The sequence below is a fragment of the Bactrocera neohumeralis genome, chromosome 3 (genome assembly GCF_024586455.1).
Source record: "Bactrocera neohumeralis isolate Rockhampton chromosome 3, APGP_CSIRO_Bneo_wtdbg2-racon-allhic-juicebox.fasta_v2, whole genome shotgun sequence".
Taxonomy (NCBI): domain Eukaryota; kingdom Metazoa; phylum Arthropoda; class Insecta; order Diptera; family Tephritidae; genus Bactrocera; species Bactrocera neohumeralis.
The window spans coordinates 75003930-75029265 of NC_065920.1; the positions used below are offsets into that span (position 1 = coordinate 75003930).

General features: G+C 36.8%; 1 protein-coding gene across 2 annotated transcripts in view; it reads left to right on the forward strand.

The window, feature by feature from the left end:
• The first annotated feature begins 2252 nt into the window (after positions 1-2252).
• Positions 2253-25336, forward strand: part of LOC126751973 (protein sickie) — a 474537-nt gene continuing 451453 nt past the window's right edge. For both annotated transcript variants that reach the window (XM_050462474.1, XM_050462475.1), the window contains exon 1: positions 2253-3159. The gene's annotated coding sequence lies outside the window, so the exon portion shown is untranslated. The remainder of the gene's footprint in view (positions 3160-25336) is intronic.

Genomic DNA, 25336 nt, shown 5'->3' on the forward strand with positions numbered 1-25336 from the left:
TGTTTAGCTCCAAGGCCTGAATCGAAGCGGGATTGTCCACATAGACTTTAGACTTTACTTATCTCCACAGGAAAGTGTCTAGCGGTGCGATATCACACGATCTTCATGGCCAATTGATTGGTGCGATGTGTGGTAAGTGACGCCGTATTGCTGAAATCTAATCAAATAGTCGGTTATAATAGCGCGATAATGGTCGCCATTGATGGTTATGTTTTCACCGGCATCATTTTTGAAGAAATATGGACCGATTATTCCACCGGTCCACAAACCTATCCAACTGTTGTTTTTTCTGGATGAAATCACAGGTTTTGAATCGCTTCAGGTTGCTTTTTGTCCTCAAATGCAAGCAAAATTGACCTTGTTTACATACCCATTGAGCCAGATATAGGCTTCAGCGCAGAACAAAATTTGGCTCGAAAACTTCAGTTCTGCTTAGAACTTTTTAAAAGCTAATAGAGTGAAGCAATGTCACTTGGGAAGGTAAAGCGGCTTCAGTTCTTGCACCAGCTGTATATTGTACGCTTTCAATTTATGAACTCATTACTCAGCTACTATAAGCAATTTTATTGAAGATAAATATCTAAGTTTTCCAAAAAAATCCTGCGTTCCCACAGTAAACCTGCAGTTTAAATTGAAGTGTTGCCCATCGAAGCCGAAATTATCCATCCTAAGGACTTCTAGAGAGGCTCTCTCTTTAATAACCGCACTGTTTCTGTGACCATATCACTTTTTGTTTTCTACTTCATTTCTTCAAACTAAATTTGATTCCGAAAACCTCGTTTTATGAACTCTCACAATTTCTCAAACCCTGAAAATCATTTACATCTATAACTTTATTCCTTGTTCCAGACAATATATAAATTTTTGTTTCTTAACTAAGCCCAATTTTCATTTCACACCCCTATCAATATGTATCTAATATTACAACGAAAACTGCACAACCAAATTTTTGCGCATTATTTGTTTTTTATACAACAAATAATTCCATTGTCGCTTCAAAGCTTTCAGACCTCCAAAAAACGCCACAAAGAAAAATATAAACACAATATTATTTACCAGAAAACAATAACAAATACATTTTCAAGCGTCAATGTCAAGGATTCTCCAAAATTCACAACAAACACAAAGCAAGGCAAGTGAGCACACGCAAGAGCAACTGAGCGCCAATACAATTCGAGTTCCATTCACAACTGTGTTCTTGTGTGTTGTTGTTGTCGCTCTCCCACAAATAACGCAAACGCCTGCAAAGTATTTGGAGAGCAAATTAACGGAAATGGGCATTTTGCTCACCTAAAGCCCAGCCACCCAACAATGCTATGTGCGTGTAACGTGCCATCAGTGAGCGAGGCCATGCGCTCCAGTTTCGTTTCGGCATTCGCGTTGAAAGGTTGTGCGGAAAAATCGCGAGGGTGAATTGGTAAGTCAAGGCTAAGCAAACGGCAAGTGACACTCGTGCGTGCGGCAGAGAGGCAGGCGCGCTGACAAGGCGTAGGCGGCGGTCGGTAAAAGTAAATGCAAAGCCTTGGCGGATTACATTTGTGCAGTCAGCGAAAGGGATGGGAAAGCCGTTAGAATGTGTAGTGCGAATTTCATAACATTGAAATCGAGTGAAGAAAAAAATGAAATACCGAATGAACAACGAACGATAGAAATGCTGCATGAGAAATGAATGCATGCTGCAGGAAAGTGAAAGTGTGATATAATCAAAATGGATAAAGGAGTAACGCGTTGAATGGTGATAAAGTGGCCATATTGTGCGGTACAAGGCAAACATTTAGAGGCAGCTTGATGCTAATGAAAAAGGAGGCTGTCTTCGAATTTGAAGGGAAAATTATTTAAGCAAATAATGTTGCCAATAATAAATGTGGGAGAGTTATATAAATAGGAGGAAGGAGTTATTTTAATATTGGCTTAAATTTTTTTCGATGCAAAGGTGTGCAATATGGTGAAATTGTGTCAATAATTCTATAAGCGGTGCAATTAATTAAATTTTGAAACAGGAATATTCGTCAAATTAGTACCATTTCCAAAAAAGAGTTACCAAATTTAATGAAATCTATAAAATTGGTAATATTAAAAATGAAAAAAAATGTGCAATAAACATATATGTATGTATGTACAAATGTAGATAAAAAATCATTTAGTAAATTACGTGCAGTGAAATTCTTCAATTAAATATTGAGCAAAAATTAGATAAAGTGAAATTAATATAAAAATTGTAAAGAAAATTCAGAAAACTTAATTTTAGTGAAGTAATAAATAATAAATAATTTATTAATAATCGGAAGGTGATGGTAAAAAAAATTTACAAATTTTATGTGGAAATGTTCATAAAAATATTTGTTAGTATAAATTTTTGCTAGATATTTTATAAAATACCGTTTATCTGTTTAACGAGTGTGGAAAGCAGTGATTATGCATCTTTAAAAGCTATACATAAAAGCTCTCCCTCAATAATTTACCGGTTTTCGCACATTACACCAAAACGCCCACGCATACCTGCAAGCAAACACACATACCTATATAAATGTTTGTATGCATATAACATTTGAGCCCATTGCACGCCAACCAAGCCCCCCAATTTTGCATATCTTAATTGAATCAAGTACGGGCATAACACGTCTGATTATCTACAAATTTACAATGTGCCACAAAGGCAGGAACCTGCGTGCATACGCTTCAACGCATATCGCACCATCTACGAGCGCAAACACATACACATACACATCCGCACATAAGCGCACACACACCCACATATGAATAAAGGCCGCCTACTACGCGTTCGCGTTTATCTTAAATCGGTTTAAGCGTTTTATGTTCGCGTTAATCGCTCCATCGGTGCACGCAATGCGGCAACAACAACAACAGTTAATGTGAAAAGCAACAATAGCGTTAATAAAAAGTGCAATAAGCAAGTGTTGTGTGCTCATGCTCACCGGTAGTACTACCCAGTTCAGCCCCGCGAATATTTTGTAGTGCAAATCAATAGAGTTTTTGTGTGTGTTTATATGTGTGCGTAACGGTAACCACCACTTTTAAAGATTCCTCCGTTTGCCGCTGCTTTTAAATGCATAGCGCGAGGATATAAATTGTCACTCTTGCAGCGACACAGGGATTACATTGTGGATTTCCGCGTGCGGATGGGTTGGTTTCCGATGGGTAAGTCGATTTTATTGCTAAATATTGCGTAAGTGCGTAATTTATTACCCTAATAAGATACGTGTCAAAGCAAGAGTGCATCCAATTTTATAATTGACCTATTTTCAAGTTTCTTTTATGGGGTAAAAATTTAAATATTGATACAATATTCTTAATAGAAAGGGAATAATTGTTTGAAAATTTAATTTTAGTGCTTCAAAATCAATAGAATCCATATCCACATTGTCAACATTGTTGAAAAGTTTTTGTTACAAGAGCGAGCGTAATTTTGTTAATTCAATTTGCAGCTACATATATTTGTATGCTATAGTATAGGAATTTTCGCACATATCATAGCGTCATGGTGAACAATAATTCGTATAAAATTTTATGAAGATACTTTGTCAACTGAAAAAGTTTTCCATACAAGAACTTGATTCCGATCGTTCAGATGGTATGGCAACTATATGCTATTGTTGGCCGATGTCGGCGGTTCCGTCAAATATCAGATTTTTGGTGAGAAATGAACCTGTGCAAAATTGCCGATATCTTAAAAGCCTATAGACTGGTTCGCGAATATACCGAGGAACACACGGTCTTTTCTTAATCGACTCAGCTTGTCACGCTTATCATTTACTTGTATATATGTATGCATATGTTTATAATCTTATATGATCTCTGACGTTTATTTTTGGTTGCTGCGATCAATAAAGAGCCTTCACGTCCCGTTTTTGATCGGTTCCATAGTCAATCCAAATAGTTTGGTTATTTCTAATGCCAGTTAATGGAAGTATTCGTCTTATAAAACACAAACTCTAAGAGAGACTGAATACTTAATTTTGATACTTCATCTAGTCCCTTGAACTGTGAAGCTTCTAGATATCTAAGACGAGTTCTAGATAATGCTGGACAGAAGTGAGCGTCTATATCTAGCTACTACATTTAATGTCTCCTCGCTTCTAAGGGCATTGTCTGACGTAATGCGATATATTCCGTAATATTTATTTTTTTCTATGTTCTTAGCTATCTCAGTCCTGCTGCACCCACTCCAACCATTATTTTTGATCCGTCTGTGTAGATGTTGTAAGTTCTTTTTCTAAGCAAAAATTAGTGCGATGTATATTATGTCATTTCGAACTCATAATTCACAACGCCCTCAAAAATCATGGAAACCACCTTAATTTAGAGCAGCAAATCTTCCTCACCCAAACGCATTCGTGCACACCTAACCTCAACTCGGGTTAAAATTAAATATTTTACACCTTTTTTGTGAAGAGTGATAAAAAAGAAATGAAAACGCGAAAGCAGCTCAAACGCGAGAGCAAATGCCGACGCAAACTTTAGCGAAAAAAGGCAAAATTGAATTTTGCTTCCGTTGCACAAAACGTGTGTGAAAAGCAAAATGAAGTAATCTGGCAAAAAAGGTGGCAATAACGCATACTTTACCGGTGATGCTGACACCAACCAGCAAGCATACTTCCAGGCGCAAACATGGAAAACACACGAAGCAGGCTTGCGTCAGTGTGTGCGTGAAAAGTCTATAAAAATATTTACGAGTAAATATTACAACTACCCAGGGAGTGCTCCCAGGTGGCATAATATTGCGTTATATGGAGCAGACTTAAGTAAAATTGGAACGTGAGTTGAGTGCATAAATACTCGTATATTTGTTTGTAAGAACATGGGAGGGCTATATACAATTTAAGCAGCTAAAGTAAGATGTTTCGCGCAAAAGACGAGGCGGCAGTTTAAAGTGTACAGCATTTAAGGGCGCAAATGAAATGGAAATGGAAAAAGAAATTGCTAGAGCAAGATAAATAGCACTACAATAGCATTTAGTGTAGCATATGCACAGGCGCTTATGAAGAACAAAGCCGCCTGCACGTGCGGCGCCAAAGTTTGCTACATTATCGGCATTGCATCTCATAACGCTTTTCCTGAAAGCTCGCCAAATGATTCATACATGAGTTTATTTATGATTTTTTGTTCGCATACATAGTTGAGACGGCGTATGAAACCGTTATGAATCATGCGAGTGTGGGCCGGTAATTTGATCGCTATTGGAGTACACTATGGGAGTGGGGGATATTCCGCTAGAAAGGCGCATGAAGATGCTATTCCAATCACAAAATTTCCTATATAAAACAATTACACACACACGGATGCATAGACGCATCAAAATCTTCACATTTGCTTGTAGATGTGTGTCTTTCCGGCAATGCTGTCATTTCATCTGCACTTTTATTACTTTCCTGCGCCATTTTTATTACCCTGGTATTATTACCAGTTGTGTTTGTTTTGTTTTCCAATTTCCTCATTTTCCGTTGGCTGCGCGCTTGTTAGCAATGCAATTGCACTGTTTGCCTAAGTATTGATTATACGTGTGAAGTTGCTCTTAGGGGATGCAATAAATTAATGTGTTCATAAAAAATTCTGGCTAACATAATTATGACGAAAGAAAGTTCAAAATGCACCGGAGCAAAATAAAAGTAGAAATTAGGGCGCCTCACTTGCTTCGTCATACCTTCGCCAAGTTTCTATGTTGCTCTCAACACTACTGGTGGAACTTATGGGAGGGGTCATTGTAGATTATTATAGTAAGATAACTGTAGTTTATAGAAATTTTGCTTATTTGATTTACTAAAGAGTGCTTAAGAGCTTTGTGCATCTTAAGAAGTAAACAATTCAAGGGAAAAATGTATTACATATATTAATTGTAGGTGATATTGTGCTTTGAAAATCATCTTGAGATATTATTCTTACAATGGGTGATTCAAGTAGACTTACTTTCTTAATTTAGCCTTTTTGACAGATTACGCGTTAGTCGTGGCAAGTTAGTTTTGTTCAGTGTTGTTTGGCATTTCATCATGGAAATACTTACGCCTGAGCAATGTTTACAAATCATTCTCTTAAGATTGTGTTTTGCTCGCTTCGCACAACTTTTGATCAACAGAATCGGCCTGCTGAGCATACTATTCGCAACACCATCACCTATCTTGAGACCAGCATTCATTATTGAATAATATTCGATCGAATAGACCACGTTCAATATAGCAGTCATTCAGGTGGATTCAGCGCCGTTTGCAGCAACTCGGACTGACATATGGAACAACTTGGCACATCTGACGCCGAGATCTTAAATTGAAAGCGTACAAAATAAATCTTGTGCAAGATTGAAGCCGCTCGACCTTCCCAAGCGACATCGCTTCGCTCTTAAAAAGTTCAAAGAAGATCCGACGTTTTCGAGCGAAATTTTGTACAGCAATGAGGTCCATTTCTGACTCAATGGGTATGTAAACAAGCAAACGGCGGCATTTTCCCACACATCACATCAATCAATAGATTTATTAAAATGACACCTTAGTGATAATTTCACGTGTGATATCACATCGTTAGCCTTTTTTTCTGTGGGGATATGTAAAGTCTAAAGTCTATGCGGACAATCGCACTTCGATTCAGGCGTTGGAGCAAAACATCACGCTTGTCGCTCGGCAGTTAACATCGAAATGCTCGAACGAGTCATAGGAACATTTGTAAGAGATGATCTTCAAAATATAATGCCAAAGAATGTTTTTTCGAATAATAATAAACATTTTCCATTAAATTTGAATCTTCTGTGATTTTTCTTAAAAAAAGTGGGAAACCTCGAAATGTATTCGACTCTATGTTTGTCTATTATATTTGGGAGTAAAAATATCTGTTTGCCATATGGCTTCTTGTGTGATCCTTTAAGTCGAAAGTGTCGAAATGGCTTTACTTAAGCTCTCAATGGTTGCTGCCACAATGATCTCAAGTAGAGCTGGATGCTTCATTTTGATGCACTGTCGTAGGACTTTATAGTCTTGCTATTCCGTTTCATCGTTGCGCTCAAACTATTTGGTGCTCTCAGTGAAACTACTTATATCCGTTATGCTTTTCTGAACAACCATTCAGGGTCTGGTCTGCCGGATAGGTTTCAAGTATTTTGTGTCGGATTTATCATTGAGCTTTCAGAGAGAAAGTGAAAAACTCTTTATTTTTTAAGGCATGCTCTTCAGTACTCCGTTATTGTAGTTGTAAATCTATATACAAGTATGACACTTTTGGACCTAGATAGCCGGACCTTAGTTCTCTTCTTGTCACATTTCGATCATATTTTCTTGGTTATCTTGGAGATTGTTGTTGTGCCCCATTTACTCTTCACGATTTGTTCAAAATGCATATAAAACTTTACTTCACTTTTTATAAATCGTTCCTAGTAGTATTTAGATATTGTATTGACGCCGCCTTGGATTGACCTAAAGAGGCTCCTAGCTTTGCCAACTTTTCTACCTTTTGACCGTTGCCGAAAATGTTCCTTTGACCGGGAACCCAAATTAGGGACAAATGGATTTGGTCTGCCTGGTAAGCTTAAAGCTCTCCTTCAGTTGTTGACTACTTCGGAATTGATCTGTGGTGTCGAAAAGGCAAGCAACTCCGCCTGGTTGTCCATGTATATGGCTGGTTTCAGTATCCTCCCGTAGTCATTAGATAGATCACCTTTCTATGTATCTAATATCTTCATTCGGAAAATGCGTTGGTCGCCGGATAGAGAGAGATAGAGTGATGTCAAGGCAACTTGTGCGGCTGTTACATCCTTTTGACACAGAGTGAAGTGGAAGGTCCTGTGCACTACTTGCTCTTAGCAAAGTCAGTCTCGATGCAATTGTGTGTGTGCAGACTCGATACTGTCCAATGCGTACATATGCTGTGCGAATAAATATTTCGTCGGACGCTTTTGGCCAAACCTGCATGAGGGAAGACGAAATGGAATGATCTAGGCGCTTTCTCTTTTGCTATCCACCTTTTGAAATCCTGAATATTTGAGAATCTGATGATCCATATAAAAAACTTTTCGTGTATCGCAACATACCAAATTTGAATTCAAGTGAGATCCAGCCCCACCTTTGGTGCGAGGTACAATCGTATGATATTTCAGTAGCTTCCTTTAATTCAAGAGGGGACTTGATTACTGAGAGTAATCATATTTAACCTTGTAAAAAAAAACAACAAAATAAAATAAGGAAAAATAAAAAAAAATATGCAAAGATTCAAAACAGAAATACTTCACAGTTGACTGAAGTGTGAGAACCATAACACAAATCAGTAAATAAATCAGCTGCGAAATCATCTAAGTGTGTAGTTAAAAAGTTATCAACGAACACATCATTAAGCCACTTAAAGTTTCCACCGAATAAACTTGTTGTAACGGCTAATCTTTAATTACAAAATTAAAACGCTTTTATACTAATTTCTCCACTTGCATTCCCTGCAAGCAATATCAAAGTCATTTCGTTATTCACCCTGAGTTGCTTCATCCTCTACTGCTGAAATCTCCCTCACTCCAATATCCACGTAATGTTCTCCCTTTAAGGCCTCACACTCCATTTTGGGGCGCTTTGACAGTCGCACAAGCTTTCTTGTGGGCCTGATAGCCTCTCGGCCCTTTATTTGTCAATCATTATCATTTTATTTGTGTAAAGTGTCCGTAAACAACCACCCAGTTTGTTGTTAGTCCACAAAACACCCCACACTCGTATATTAATTCAAACTATACGCCTGTAAGCCATCCCGCCACCCAGCAGACCTTAAGTGCCTAACACCACGATAACAAAGAAAGTTTTTCCTTGCAACTCACACTTACTTGCTTGTAATGTGGTGTGTCTTACGACATTCTTCTTCCTTTTTCGTGCCTTATTCATCTTGCTGCGAGCTGCTCGGTTGGTGTCAATGCTATCAGCGTTATCATCAAGTCACTTGTCATTCGTGTTCATGTTTACAGCGAAATTCCTCTCGACTGAAGTATTGTTTAGATTACCATCTCACATGCTGTGTCGCGTTACTATGATGTCTGTTCGCGACTTTGTATGCTCTGGTTATGATTTTCTCAGGAAGTTCCATAGTTCTTCAAGCGTAGTGTTTTCGCCGGTTGTCATTCGGCAAGATGTCTGTTGTTGTCGCTTGTAAAAATTTTCCAACTTGCTGCCTTGCTTAATCTGTTGGAAAAAATCAACAACCATATTTATGCTAATCTGCGGCTGTATTCATAAAAATATATGATGTTATTTGTACTCGTTCGGTGTGGGGTTTGGTCTGAAGTTTTGTTGTTTGGCAGTACAGCACGTTTCAAGTTAGTTAAGAGGATAAATGTAAATTAGCTACATGTAATAAAGTTGGCCAGCTGGCTTTCGTTGGTTATTAGAAAATGTACATAACTACTTTTTAGAGACACTGTTGGTTTTAGTTTGAAGTTATGTATTGCAAGGTGATGAAACTGATGGAATCTTCCGTATGGTTGCTACATATATGCATATGCAGTTCCTTGCGGTAGAATATTTCGTCACAAAATGAAATATTTGAAGAAAGTTGTAGCTTAGCTGAAAGCTGTTTTGAATCCTGACTAATGTCATAGAATTTTCCATTAGTCCAAGAGTTGATTTTTAATATTTTATTTTAGGCGGAAGAAACTTTTTCGACAACTTAAAGAAGTTTTTTGAGGCGATTCCAATAAACATAAACCATTTTATGTTCGGATATTCAAATCTGTCACATCACCATTTTCGTCTAAGAATGAGCATTTCCTAGGTCGTTAAGATAATTTACCTCAAAGTAATATAGCTTCCAGGCCATTTTTCAAATTATGACCTCTCAGTTAAGTTGTGATTATCACCAATTTCAACGGCTTTCAAGCATAAATATGCCAAAATTACTGCAATAGTACGTTCGATATTCGTACAAAGTTCATCAATCGAGGCTGCCTTTTTGGCATAGACCATAGATTTGACGTAGCCCCATAGGAAAATATCTAACGGGCTGGGCTATTTCGTGAGATAACACCTTCAGCAAATTTAGTTTTCAATAAACAGATTGCAATATTCGCTGTGTGGCTTGTGACACCATCCTTTTGGAACCACATATTGTCAAAGTCCATATCATCCAATTCGGACAAAAAATATTTAGTTATCATTGAGGAGTAGCGATTCCAATTCACAGTAATGTGCCGGTCTTTATCATCACGGAAGAAGTACGACCCAATAACGCCGCCGGCCTATAAACCGCACCAAACCGAAATTTTTCAAGATGACTTTGGTGACTCATGAAGTATGTTGCGTCAATTTGATGTTGTAAGGATGCAAGCCAAGATTTTTTCTCAAAATTCGCCACAACGACGTCATAGAGATGCCCAACGCTTGAGAGGCTGATTTGGGTCTTCCTCAATTGATGCGATAGCGGTAGCAATATTCTGGACACCACGGGCACTTTTTTGTCTCACTTGAAGGGAAACATTTTATGCTGTGCTTGTGGATTCAAATTTTTCCACTAGACGCTCAATTTTTGATCTGACAGGATGATTATGATGACCACAAATTGGACGTAGCGCTCTTAAAGTTGAGACCACTGACCCGAATTTTGGTAGTGAATTTTAGAAACTTCAACTCGTTGCTTGATCGCATATTTTTCCATGGACATGCCAAACCTAACTGAAGAAAAATGTCAAAAGAGCGGGAAAAAATATGGCGTCCTTTGCTGGCCCTATGAAAAAACCCTTTACCTATATTACGTGTACGTAAAATATCAGCATGGCGGGCTGAATTTAGCCACGTCCGTCTATCTGTACATATACTAGTTCCTGAGTTTTTTTAAGATATCGATCTGAAATTTTGCACACGTTCTTCTATCAGCAAGATCTGTCGGATATCGGCCCACTTTAACATATAACTGCCATATAAGCTGAACAATCTAAATGAAGTGCTTCTATGAAAAGCCTTTTTACTTTCTTGCGTAATTTGAAGTGGAATATTATTCAAGACAATAGTTCAATATTCATATAGGTATAGACATATATCTGCCATATAAATTTACCGAATAAAATTATGGGATATTTGTTATTTATGAATTTTCTTGCTTCAAATTTCCCTAATTCAGCATTTGTATGGAAAGGGTTGTATCAAAATATAAACTTAATTTATCTAATATTGTCACATTAGCAATAATATCACTCATCCCGAAAGCATGTTCTACTAACCACATTAATCATTTGCCAAATAACAATGCAATTACTGCCACATACTTAGTATTAACCCTAATATGTATACATTATCACGCCCAATAATTTATAAAGATTACGATTAAATGAAAGTTTCAGCGTTCACATAACGGTATGCGTAACTTTAAGCATGAACCGTAGAAAACCACAAAACAGCCGCACAATGACAAAATTCTTAGAATTTTAGGTTGGATATTATGGCAATCCAAAGTACACGCAGACACACTAATGACCCATGGCACTTATACATATATATTTATATATGTGAATAGAAAGACGAATACATGCATATATGCATATGTGTAAAGCAAAGGACATCGCTGAAGTGAAAGCAAGATTTTCCTACCCCATTAAATAAACATTTGCCATGAAGACAAAATGTCAAAGGCATACACTCAGGCGCATAGGCCGTAAGCCAAGATTATGCATACACATAAAACTGATAATGTATGCAGTAGCGTAAGAAACTAACAAGCTGTGTCCCGCTCGTCTGTTTAGTTACTCAAACAAGACGGTCGCTCACTTATACGCCACTCACTCACTTTCTTGCTAAGCACTTCAGTCACTTTTATGAGCCTCAGCATTTCCTTTGTATGCACATATGCTTGTATGCTTGTGGAAACATTTCTAAGGAAACAAAAATACTTAAATTATATTTATTTGACTTGTGGTCCAGTTTATTCATTTTCATTGTTTACTTGAGAAACTCACACTGAGGATTATGTCCATTTTATTATTTATAACTAAAAGCCAACTTCTATGACATTTTTATACTTATAATATTTGCAGAGTTGTTGCTGTTGCTTTAAACTTTTTGTTGTCTCTCATTCTTTTAAGCCTAATGAATTGTCAAGAGCCTGAGCTCACACCTTTTTGAACACAGGATGTATATATTATTCATATGTATATATAATATTGTCTCATATCTATCATATATGTATATTTCCTTTTATATTTGTTTATATTTTGTTGTTGAACTACTTTAAGTGTGCCACAAGCCACTTGTCACTTGCCTCTTTACTTCCAAGTACTTGACACTTAACGTTGTCAACTCATCACCACCCAACTTTTCTAGGATACGCAAGGAAAGTTTACCCATTGGAATTACTTTTTTATGCGGTGTATATGTGTGTGTATTTGCCTTTAAAACTACGACTGCTGAAACCACCGAATTAAAAAATATTATTATTTGAGTAAATGCTTGTTAAAACATCTGCTTTCTTTCTTTGTCAACGAAAAACTGTTTGTTTTTTCTTATGGTCAAACGAAGTATCAGTTAATATTGGGATTTTGAAATAAAGAAACACTATTAATACTATGTTCTCATATGAGGGATTTCACCCACTTTACCACCAGGACTCACTAGGAAAGGCGTGTTATAAATTTCATTGTTTATCTTAGAGATTGAACGTTATCATCGACAAATAGTCAGCCCTAGGCCATCTGATCACATACTCGACATTTGTGGACTTGATAAGTATCGGTCCTAACTTATCAAGTCCACAAATGCCGAGTATGTGATTTAAGCTATTAGATATCACATATTAAGGCTAATATTTGGAAAAAGTTTTCTTCCAATAACTTCATTGGTGCTTGATTTCTTTACTGCAAGTCATTACAACTTTATGGACCAATTTCGGTGGAATACTTCCTGAGCTATAGTGTTTTATCTAAAGGTGGGTTGTGCCAAGCCCATTATTCAAGATTTATACCCCCTCTAATGAAATCCTTCCCTATAATCTTTTTTGAGAAATTTAATGCTTCTGACTAACAAGTGCGTTATCTCGCTATTATTAGTTTTCAATATAACCGTAATATGGAAAGTGGGTGTGGTGATAATCCGATTTCACCCATTTAATCTCTGTCAAATGATTTGCCTAAAAGAATTGTTCTGAGAAAATTTGATTGAATTTCATATAAGCATTGGGCCTATTTGGGGAGAGGCTATGCCTACTTTTTAAAAAATTTTAGACCAAAGGTTCTGGTGTATCAAATTACAGCTTTATAATATATTACGCTCAACTGCAATACCAACCCCCGGGAAGTTTATTGACAGTAAACTCACCAACATTATGAATATATGCTTCCCGAGTGCAGGATAAAATGTTTTCATATTCTGATTTTTAAAATCCAAAGATAAATAGTTTAACAACATGAAACGCTCTTACGAAGTGGCACGGAGACGCCTTAAAATGCTTCCTAAACCCTAAGTTACTATTTATTAGCAGATTTAAATTTATTTCGATAGGTATATATGTATACATGAGAGCGAGTCAATTATTAGTGATTTTTTCGTTTTTGAGTTCTTTGAGTTCTTTATAAACCCACCAGTTCTAATAAACATATATTGGTTAATCAAATAACTATCCACAAATTTATAAAAAACGGCCACTTCAAAAATATTTAATCACCAAAACTATTCTCATATTCTCATAAAAATCTCTTCCTAAGCCTCTGAGTGGCTATGATAGTCCACAATAGGCGCTATCAACCGATGAAATTGATCGAGCTTTCATGACAAAGACAAAGAAGTATAGAAACATATCATTAACTTGAGTAGTGTATTTTTCTTGATGATATAAGGCCGTATACTAATACCAATTGCTTGCTAGTATTGACAATGAATATTATCAATATCAAATTATAAATTTTGTTGGAGATTATGTAATAGTAAGCTTTAAGGATTTAATATCGACAAGAAATATACAACTGCAGAAGTAGAAAAGCATATTTATCAAAAATAAAATTGTAGCTAACTTTTTTCTGATCAACATAAACTCAAAAAGTAATTTGCGATGCAACGAAATTCAATAGAAAATTAGACATATTAGCTGCCTCGCTTCGGGCTTACATGGGTTCCTTCGGGTAAAAAACAGCCTTTTTTTCAAAAATTTTATACTCAAATAAAAAATCAAAATTTTATCATAATTTTTTATTGTTACAAACATACTCTATTAACAAAGAAATTCTGAACTTTTTAAAAAAAAATTGTTTAAACTGAATATAATTTTTTTACAAGAAAGAAAGTTCAAACTTAGCGAGCAGAAAGAGCGGCCAATGGAAGTCGGCTATAATTTTCCTCAGTAAAATGAGAATCGTGGAGGGTTTTTTGCATGGTAAATGGATAATTTCATAAATATTTCGGAAAAACTTAATTATTTTAGGCTTCTTCTCATAGGGATTTAGCATTATAATTCGCTAAACAACGGTTGAATTTCATAATAAACTGGGACTTCCTTTTGAAGTAGAAAATGTCGTCAATTCTGTTCACAATCTATTTTTTCTGAAAACTTTTTAATAAGGCTCAAAAATTTTCATTAAAAAGCAAAACTAGAAGCTGTAAGGTATCGAATCGTTAGCCAAAAACACACATGCTTTTTGAACTTGTATGTATTTCACGTTCTCACTTGGTATTTCTTATAACTTAGCCACATCAATTACTTACAAACTAATAAATTCTATTCCATTTAAAACGTCAAAAAGTTGTCTGACCAACGATTTAATAAAACTTCACAAACGCCATTGTGTTAAACGTTTGCAATGCCGGCAAAGTTCAATAAAGTCATAGTAAGCGCGTGCATTTCCACAAAGCAATACCGATTCGCAGCAAATATTGCCATATGAGGCGATAATTTATTTAAGGATAACGAATTGCAAGCTGCACATGCGACCGACAGACAGCTAAACTAACTCTTAGTGGTAGTTGTTGTCATTACTGTTGTTGCCGTGGAAATAAAAAGGGATAGCACAAATTGCTCGCCTCGCAATTCTCGCCCCACACCCACATTACTCCGATAGATATAGTCTAACAATCATTATTTGTATAGTGCAAATTACAGAATGATATGTGGGTGTACCTAAGCAAATACTTGCACCAGTACGTAGCATCAGTTCTGGATAGCGGCAATAGTCCGCCGAAAGTCGAATATAAATTGGGGTGCTTTTGTTTTGTGACTTTCGCATAGCTGTTACATGCGCAGCTGCTGCAGCCAACGATTTGTGGATAGAAGTGAAAACGGTAGGTGAAAGCAGACATGTTCAACGAGTTAATTCAATGAAGCGTACGCGTTGCCCCGCCAGAATGCGCTAACCATGCGACGTGGCAATTTATGAGCGCGCTAAAGACAAATCATATTCCTATTATTATGCCCGTGAGTGTACATGACATGCTTAATTAAATAAATAAAAATTATTTACAAACCGTGTTATTAATATATATGCATGCCGGAGTCTCAGAAAGCTGAACTGAACAAGTGGAACACCGCACGCATAAGAATATGAGCGTAATTAGGTTTGTGCGCCCGGAAGTATGCTACTGTGTACATTAATAGTGTAGCATTAATTAAGCGTACACTCAGCTGTGATTACTCATGCAAACATACACAAGTGTAGCACAACAACAAAAAGCTACTGTGCTCGCCACGCATCAAGAAATGAACCACAAAATGTTTATGGCCATACTAAAAGCATACTCTTATACATATGTAGGTATGTATGCATGTGTAAGTGTAAGAGCATAAACCATACAACGTTGCTTCTTCATTGTTTCAAATGTGATTGTTGTTGTTGCGCACAAGGAAAGCGGAATTTATTAGCTGCTTTCGCTGTGACCACACATTTCACCTTTTAGTGTTGGCAAGTTTATGAACCAAAAAGGACATGTTAATCTGCCAACGCCAGCTGCTTGCCCCAACATGTGTATTTATGTGTATGTATGTGGTAGTGGTAGTGTGTTGAACTCTACTTGCGCTCATGTATTCCTTGCTCTTGATCCCGTTTGGTCACCTTCGGTCAGCGGGCAATGAATATTATTGGCTGTGTTTACGAGCATTGCTCAGACCCTAGAAATATTTTCCGTTTAATTTCTCTGCGCTCGCCACACTTGTTTGCGCACTTTGAAAGCTTTGCATTGGCATCACAAATGTTAACTGTGAAAATAAATTAAATTGTCCTTTAATGAAGTTATGTACCATAAAGTAATGGTTAAGCACATGCTTAATAGCAAGCAGTGAAGTAGTGAGATAGAACAATGCCAGAGCTTGAAAAAAGGTAGAGACCCTCTTTCAACTGTATGATATTAAGTTCTTATTTTTTTAAAAGCAAATCATGCATATTACCTAATTATTTCAAATATACATACATATATATTTAAAATTATAACTCCTACCTACAGAAGCCACTGCTTACGACTTTCTGAGAACTCTATTTTTCATGGATTTATTAAAATATTATTATCCCGCTTTCTTATATTCTTCATCTGGCATTACTTATAACATTTTAGTTTATTAAAAGTCCAAAAGTATATAGGAAATTTTTTTATAAACATCTCTATAGTAATCCTAACTACGCCTCTGACTCATTTGTATTTATTCCATATCACATGCTTAATTCATTTTTGCTTTTCCCTTTGAAAGCTTTGCCCTGCGGGTGTTAATTATTGCTACTTTAATTCGTACCCCAATTTGGCTTAATCTAAATGCTTTTTGAAAGTGAATTAACTTGGAATTGGGAACGGTTCGTGTAGGCTGCTACTGGCTAGCTGGGCTTGGGTAGGCTCGGACAGCATTGGGCTACTATAGGTTCATAGGTTGTGGCAGTTCTAGCAGGTCATTGCTCCATCGGCGCCCATGACTTAAGATTGGTAATCTCACCGAAAGCCAGCTTGAGAAGCTATATGGATGAAGACGAGCTGGAAACATCTCAACACTTCCTTCTTGATTGTCCCCCGTTTGCGAAATCAAGGCTTAAACACTTGAGAGCTCATACTTTGGAATATCCCACCAAAATTCGTGAACAAATTACTTATTGTACCTTTAAATGAATAAAATCAGAAAATTGTGCTGAATCAAGGGATTTCTATCACATATTTCTACCATTTTCTTATCTAAGCAGAGCCTTAGTGCTTAAAAAAATTTTGGCTAAGCAAAATTTTTGGAAAAAGCTACAAGCTCTAATAAATAGTAGAGCCCAGAAACTAAAATTTAATAATGAATATTTCAACAGAACAGTTATATAGGAGTCCTATTGGCTTTTAATTGTCAGTTTCCTAAATTCTTCCATTGTTTGAACAATTAATCACTTATCAAGACTTTTCTTCAGAAGTAATATAGAGAATAATATTTTAATATTAAATAGACTGAAGTTTAACCTCAACATTAATCCCCTATCTTATTGGAAGACGAAAATAAGTAGGGAACCTCTTTCGTATATATGTTTATTATTGTCTTCAAAATAAGCTTTTGAGCCTATACAATTTTCATACATTTATTACATTTAATCCTCGGGAGTGATGGCCGTCAGTACTTTCAGTGAAATCTATTCTTTGGTTTTCAATTCCGGAGCGCCATTCGCTAGATTGTATGAAAGTTTCTAGTCATCTAGTCAGCTACCTCGTCAAACATTTCTTTTGCGACCTCTACTCGACGTTGTTTTTGGAAAAGGTTCAGATCTTTTGGTACGTGCCCAGCATTAACACGCTTCATACGCAAAATATTAGCCTAACTGAGTCGATACATAAGAGATTTTGAGATTTTCTGCTATTTCTATGGCTTTCAAATATGGTTTCTTTAATTTTTTGGAGGTCATCTTTATAAACCGAGGTGGATGGGCGACTCCTCTCAAATACTTGGGTTTGAGGTAATATAATATATTCTCCCCAAAACACTTCTAAAACACTGTCAATAAATCCATAGCCATGAATAAATTGTAAACATAAAATACCAAGTAAGGTCATTGTAATTTTTGTTTTATAAATCAAACAATTTTTCGGTCGCAAACAAGCCGCTCGTTCAAAAGTAAGAAGGTATTTAAATAGGAGGTGGTGTCTTCTGTCGGGAGCTGTCCATCATGCCTAGTTTTAGACTACCAGACCACTGTAGCGTCTTTCAAGAGGAGATGGCTATCATGTCATGCTGCTTCCTTCAGTGAGGTGAAGTGAGCTCAGCAAGCGCTGGTAAACAACCAGAACTTGTTTGACTGCAAGATACTTTTGGCCCGTAATGAACCGTACGAGGTCCTTCAAGGTCCAGTAGGTGTTTTGACTGGACACTGTCCAACAGGCTCTCTTCCTAGCGGTTAAATATTGTATCTCTTTCTTTCTATGAGAACTGTGAGTAATAAAAAATAGTCAAAAGTGGGTTTGCGATTTGGTGATTTTGTTCTGAATTCTGAAATCAAAAGTTAACTAAGTTGACTTAAGAAGTAATTTTCATTTCTTTGAAACCAGAGGTTGCACTTATTACAACGGTTACTTCAGATACCTACGTGAGCTGAGTTGTCTATAATTTATCCAGTCCCCAGTCACTTAGTTTTCCTGCAGGATGCACATGTCAAAGTAGACAATCAATACTCCAGGGATGACTGGCAGACTGACATGCATTTTTTCCACCCAAGACAAACAGCAGTTAAATGCTTTCAAAGAGCTCCACCGCAGGGAACTGTGGTGGTGGAAGTTTTCAAGTGGAGCCCTTCTCTGGCACCCTTCTTTTCTGAAAAACAGGGTGAAAACACTCCAACTATAGGCAAACCATTCATTTAACGCTGATTGGTGGCGGGGATCGATGGATTCACATAGGTATTGCTGGTACACACGTACACACGCACAATGAATATATGTGTGTATATATGCATATCTAAACTGATGTCCAGGCTATTGGTGTGCGTTCGTTGGTTATTCATCAATGATGATCAGGTTATAAATTTTTTATTTGCCATGACCCACCGTTCGCAAGCACACAACTCAACTGTCAAACAATAACGGTACACAGCACGTGACCGTTACAATTACAAATTGCAGTTTACTTGCATGGCTGCGACCTGAAAGGCGTGTGTGTGTGGGTTGGCATGTCAGTTTGCTAACATTAAACCGTACATACACATACAAACTCACGTATACACTGACATATAGTCATACATAAAAACATATTTATTCGTGAAAATACAAAAATGATTCGGCTGTTATCTGCAGCGTGAAATACAAGCAGTCTAAACACTTGTTGTAAGCGCAGAGCTCAAAAAGTCAAAAATCCGCTGTTTTTTCTCTACTCACGAGTTCGCCGAGTGCATGCCATTGCGGTTGTTTTACCGTCTGTTCGCTGTCGTTTAGTTAATTTTCGATTATAAATCACATGTTAGAAGCACCGCAACACAGCTTGATTTATTGTTTCATTCGGATCAATCTTTAAGGACTCAAGCACTTCTAAGCTGCCTCTGCAACGCTCCCATTTCTCGCACCACTTCCACCAGCAGCCCATTGCTGGTGTCTGCTTCCTTTGCAGTCAGCGCCAGTTGTTTGCTAATTGACTTAAAATTCAATTTGACAGCGCAGACGGCTTTTACGCCGGCGGCAGCATCAGCTTGGTCACGTGTCACAACAATACTAACGGTCCGGTCATTGCCCGTTACACAGCGGAGCTGTTTTTGTTGATTTGCCTTTATTACACGCCAAACTTTGATGCGTTAAATTTTACTTAACCTCAAAACACTGACCTTAAATTGTCGCAATTAATTGCTTTGTGGCGCTAATTTCAGCCGCTTTATGATAAAATAGTAATTTTCACGCTGCTTTTATTGACCATTCCGGTTCTTAAGTTTTACAACTTAATTTGCGCTCACACCAGTTCACTGCCGCAATGTTTATGCTTTTCGGTGTAAGTGCGTACTCTTTGTGATATTTTTCTCGCAGAGTGGCAGCTGCGCGCTTTCAATAGCTTCTGTGCTGTGTTGAAGCTTATTTGTATCATTGAGAAGGGTGTATGGTGGCCATATGCCTTTTGAAGTTTACTTTCTTGAGATGTTACTAAGCTGACTAAAGCGATTTTGTGTTGGTCCTACAAAGAACTTTGTCTTGAAATAAAACCCTACCCATGAGCAGAAAAATGTGAACGAAGAATGCAGTAAAATATTTATGGAGTCATTAATACACTATGTGGCTCAGGAAAATTAACTTTAAAGTCCATTGAGATATTTTAAGGTCTTCTGCAAAAAAACCTTTTATATAAACTGGAGCTTGAAATGATTTCGGTTCTCCACAACTGTATTCAGCTGAGTTCAGATTCGGTCAATATCCACAAAGATGCAGACAAAAATTGCAAGGAAAGCAATTCGTTTTATTGAAAAATAGTATTTATATGGATATGATGTAGATTTCAATGTCTCAAATCGCACATGCTGAAAGCTGTATTACTCATTATCAGTTGTTTAGTCACAAATATTTCCAACTAAGCTCCCGCTTTGTTCTTATAACTATCATGGGGAATCTACAACCTTCAGAAAGAGTTAACTACAACATATGTATGTTGATCAACATATGTTGTAGTTAACTCTTAATATTGGGAAGTCTCTAAGAGAAACCCGTGCCAGGTCAAAAAAAAAGTTTATTTAATAAGAACGAACTTTGGTCAAAATAAAATAAGAAAAAATTTTAACTATGGTTGTATCGAAACTATAATACCCTTCACAAACCCATACCCACTCAAGAACTTGATTTTGATGAATCAGCGTTTAACGTTTTCTTCTGGGTGTTACAAACTTCACCGCAAACTTAATATACTCCATTATGAGTACAAAAACGGTCATCAGAAATAGTCAAACGAAAATTAGAAAGACTAACCGAAAAATGAAGCTTATAGTGAAGCAATGCGCAGAAGTTCAGTGGGGGGCAAAAAACTCTAGATTAATAACCCATGATTCCAGCAATCGAAATATTGTCTATGTATGGTACTGAGATTTTTTAAAATTTAACTAATTTTGCATAGATCTCTCTATACTTCAAATTCAAATTTAGTCCGGAATATTTAATATCATTCGAAGGAAGATTTCTTTGACATGTATTTTTTGAAGATTATCTTTTTCAAATGTTGGCCAGATGCTCCATTCGTTGAGTCCAATTTTTAATGATTCGTTCGAGCATTTCGACTGGTAACTGGCGAATGATACACGTGATGTTTTGTTCCAAGGCCTGTATTGAAGCGGGATTGTCCGCATAGACTTTAGACTTTACATATCCCCACGGAATCTAACGGTTGATATCACATGATTTTGGTAGCAAACCGAAGAAGTTCTCTATAGGCTATTGAAAGAGTATCTCTACTTGGATCACCCATTAGAATGGACGACGGAGTTATCCGACAAATTGAAAATAATAAAAACATGTGCGATATCTAAGGGTATTAAAACTGACATCAATCTATATTTCGAAGAACATATGGATTTATCAACTGATCGATCGTATTTAAAAAAGATCATTGCAATAAGAAGGTATATGGGACTATTCGAGCTATTTGAAAAAAATTTATAGTTTTCTTAAAACTTCGTGGGAATTTTTACAGGGTGACCTAAGATGTTTTGCGATGAATTTAAAGTAGTGGAGCCATGTATGATATTTAAGCCTACTAAAACCTGGCATCGTTCAATATTTCGAAGAACCTGTCGATTTATCAACGGGTCGATCATATTAAATAAATATTATTATAAATAAAATTATTAGAATACAGTATTTCACGAAGGTCTGTTCAAACTGTTTTAAATAAAGTGTAAATGGATCTCACAAAACTTTGTGAGAGTTTTTGTTTGTGGTTTCAATGGCAGCGAAGTTATCGGATAAATTGAAGATCTTAAATAAACAAGTCAATACTATTTGATCTAACACAAGATGGATTTCAAACAAGCTCATAGTGTATACCATTTCCAATTTTTTGCTGAGCTTTTTAATGTTATCGGACAAAATTGTGCTCCCTAAACTTTAAGAAATAGTCGTACGAATTGTACTAACAGATTTCGCGATTCGGGAATGCATTTGAAGATTCGACATCATAAATATATAACCCTCTCTTTGGTCAGCTCTTTTGACTCTAATAAGTATCAACATTTTTTAGCGTAATATTAGATTTGTGGCAACACTGTTATACATGTGTATGGTATCTTTTCTTTGAGCGTCTACTTTTAATAAGTTCCTAATGGCGTTGACATAATTTTTCCGCCGCATAAATTTTAGCGCCCGTTATTATCATAAAAGTTCTAATATCCACTTTATTAGAGCCAACTAACGACAATTGAAGTACCATATAGACGGCGCAGAATGTTAAACGAAGTGGCGCACCAATGTAGCACAGTCAATGTGGAAAGAGGAATCGGCAGCTGTTGCGCCACATTAGCGCCGCATTTCATATTGATTTTTCATTTGTAGCATGTGGAGTGATATTATATGAATATTTTCACATTTACTGATATTCATAAAAACATATGGCATAAATACCGCAAATAAAAAATTACAAGAAAAAAGAGAAACAATTCAAGCTTCCATATTCACTAAAGCATAACAATTTAAATACACACATGACTGCCACGCCTTCCTTAAATTCAACACAAATTAGCACAAGCATCAATCACCACAAAAACGACAAGAAAGAAAACCAACGTTCAAACAAACAACCCGAAATTAAGGTCAAAACTCATAAGGCCACCGAAACCAAATTGGGGAAAAATTCGAAAAATGCGTAAAAAACTATGCTGATTGCAACACCATCTTGCTTACCGCTCACTTTTTTCTTCGCAGTCAACGGCAAAGCACGTGCCATTCGCCATTTGCCATTTCTTCATTCTTCCTTTCTTGAAGCGAAGAAAGTGAGTAGGGAAAAGATATTTTGGTTTCTTTGTGTGCGTATCTGAAGCGTAAATTAGCTCATTTTCCGGTTCAACAAACTCACATGTTTAACTCTCCGCCGCTGTCGTCATGACAGGCTGCCGACTGCCGGCTGCCGACGTGCCAGTCAATGCTTGCCTCGGAAATGCCAGATAAAAGTTGTGGCAGCAAAGAAAGTTAGCGAACAGTAAGATGAGCCTGACTTGCCTGGGTGATGTGCTGTTATTAACTGTATTCAGTGGTATCAGCTGTTTGCCAAAAGCTTAGCATTTCGGTGTTTATTTTTTCTGGAAGGTTGGATGATATTTAAAAGGTCTGACATTAAAGTGAAGGTTGGAAGTATCGGATTAGTATTTTGAAAGAGCTTGTCACTAGATTTCTGTTTTTAATATATAAAAAATACTCCAGCTTTGTAGAAAGCTATTTCTACCCGTAATCATACTTTATTTCGTTATTATGTCTGAAATGTGAGTAGAATAGTTCTCACTCATTCTTGAGGTCTCGTTATGTACTTTCACTTCTCAAATAAAATAGGAATTTAGTTAGAAATTATCGAGAGCAAACAGTTTAGTTGTAAAAATTTTGTTATAAACTCATCAACCCTGTCCTATTCTCAACTTTTTGTCTTTCCTTTTTAATATTTGAGATAAAAAAAATCTGGTTCTTTCTTAAGCCTATTCCTTTAGTCTTTTACTTTTTTGTAAAAGATATCGAGCGATCAATTTTTTTATGTTAGGAATCGGAACAACCGCATATGATTACTGCGTTCTCAGAAATGGTGTCTCTCAACCGAGATTGTTTTCTTCTTTTCATTGATAATGTTTTTTACGTGGCTAGTCCCAAACCCTGCGCACAACCCTGTGGAGGGGATGTTTCGCCTTCTCGCTTTAGCTCGGCTTCAAACGGATGTTATTTGCCACCCAGAGGATACTTAGTCTAAGACTGAAAGTCGTAAGCTGTTGTTAAAGAATCGTTTCTGGCCACTCTCAAGTGAATGGTGCATAGAGAACTTTACCCACTTACGTGAACTTCTACGCATTTGATGGAACGATGAGCAGAGACAGCGGTTCGTCAGTATGAATGAAAACACTCCAGTTCTAAAAAAAGCACCAAAAGACCAAGTTGAGAAAGACCTGGTATATTGGAAACTTCTATTGGCGCCAAATAGCGAAAAGGAAGAACAACTGGCGCGTTGGTTGTGAACTCGGCTATAACCGCGTAAGAGGTGTCTACGCCAATAAAGAAGAAGAATGAGTTCTCAGAATGTGGCTATCGAACGTTCCCGAAATGAACCCGAAATTATATTCGGTCAAAAACAATTAAGCCGAACAGCATTCCTCAAAGTTATTTGAGGAATATTTTCTAACGTTTTGAGTGCATTATCGTGTCTCTTATTCGAAACATTAGCATTGTTTTTTTCCTTGAGATGAACGTTGTGCATTATCATCCATCAGTTGGAGTCATGAACTTACATATTTCAATGAATATGTATGTTTTTAAACAAAAACAAGCTTCTATTTGCACTGGAATCCCTGTTTAAACAGAACATCGCAAGAGGAATAGCATGACAGATCTTTTTGATGTAGTACCTGGCCGATAAGTGTCATCTATTTGGTAATTGACAGATTATCTTATCAATAAATTATTGATAATGTCTTGATATTGATAAAATATTGAGACCCAGAATGTCTGTGAATTGGAGAGGCTAAGAGAGTAATCATTGACTTAAGTGGTTTAGGTTAAAAGGTCGTTACTAACAGGGATCTTACTTGTACAGCTTATAGCCGGTCCGTTATGACACCTTGTAGTCCTATAAAATTGATCAGAAAGATCCTCATAAATCGACGAAGCGCTTTGAGCCGATCTTAAATTTGTTGATATGACCAAAGTCAGTTTCGGATATATCCCCTGGTTCACCAGAGGTAAGATTTTCGAAACGTTTCGAACTCTCACTTGTCGATGTGACTAATGTCAGTTTCGGATATGCCTCCTATTTCGCCAGAGGCAAGCTCGCCGAGACGTTTCAACTTCTGTCTTGCAAAAGCTGGAAAATGAACGAGAACTGACGTGAATATTTCCACCTCACTTTCTTTCATACAACTTTGACAATTTGCGTCCGCCTGGATTTTTATTCATGTAGCAAAATGGTTACTGGACAATGGCTTGTGAGAACTCCATTAAATGTGGCAAAGGGAACTCGCGTCAGTTGATCTCCTACGCTGTAATCTAGTCCAGAAGACAGTCGCGTAGAGATTGGTTGTCAAGCAACGCCTGCTAAGCGCACGCGAGGTAACCATTGACTTTGTAGGCAATATATTCTAAGTAATAGAGTAATGGGAAAAGTCAATTTGTAATAAATTAGCAAAACGTGGATAGCGAGACTTACAAAGCTAAACTCACTTTTAAAACACCCACAACTATACTTCTCTTTTTATCATTTTATGACTTTATATTTTTTACTCCTCATATTATAACTTTAAGAAACAAAATGT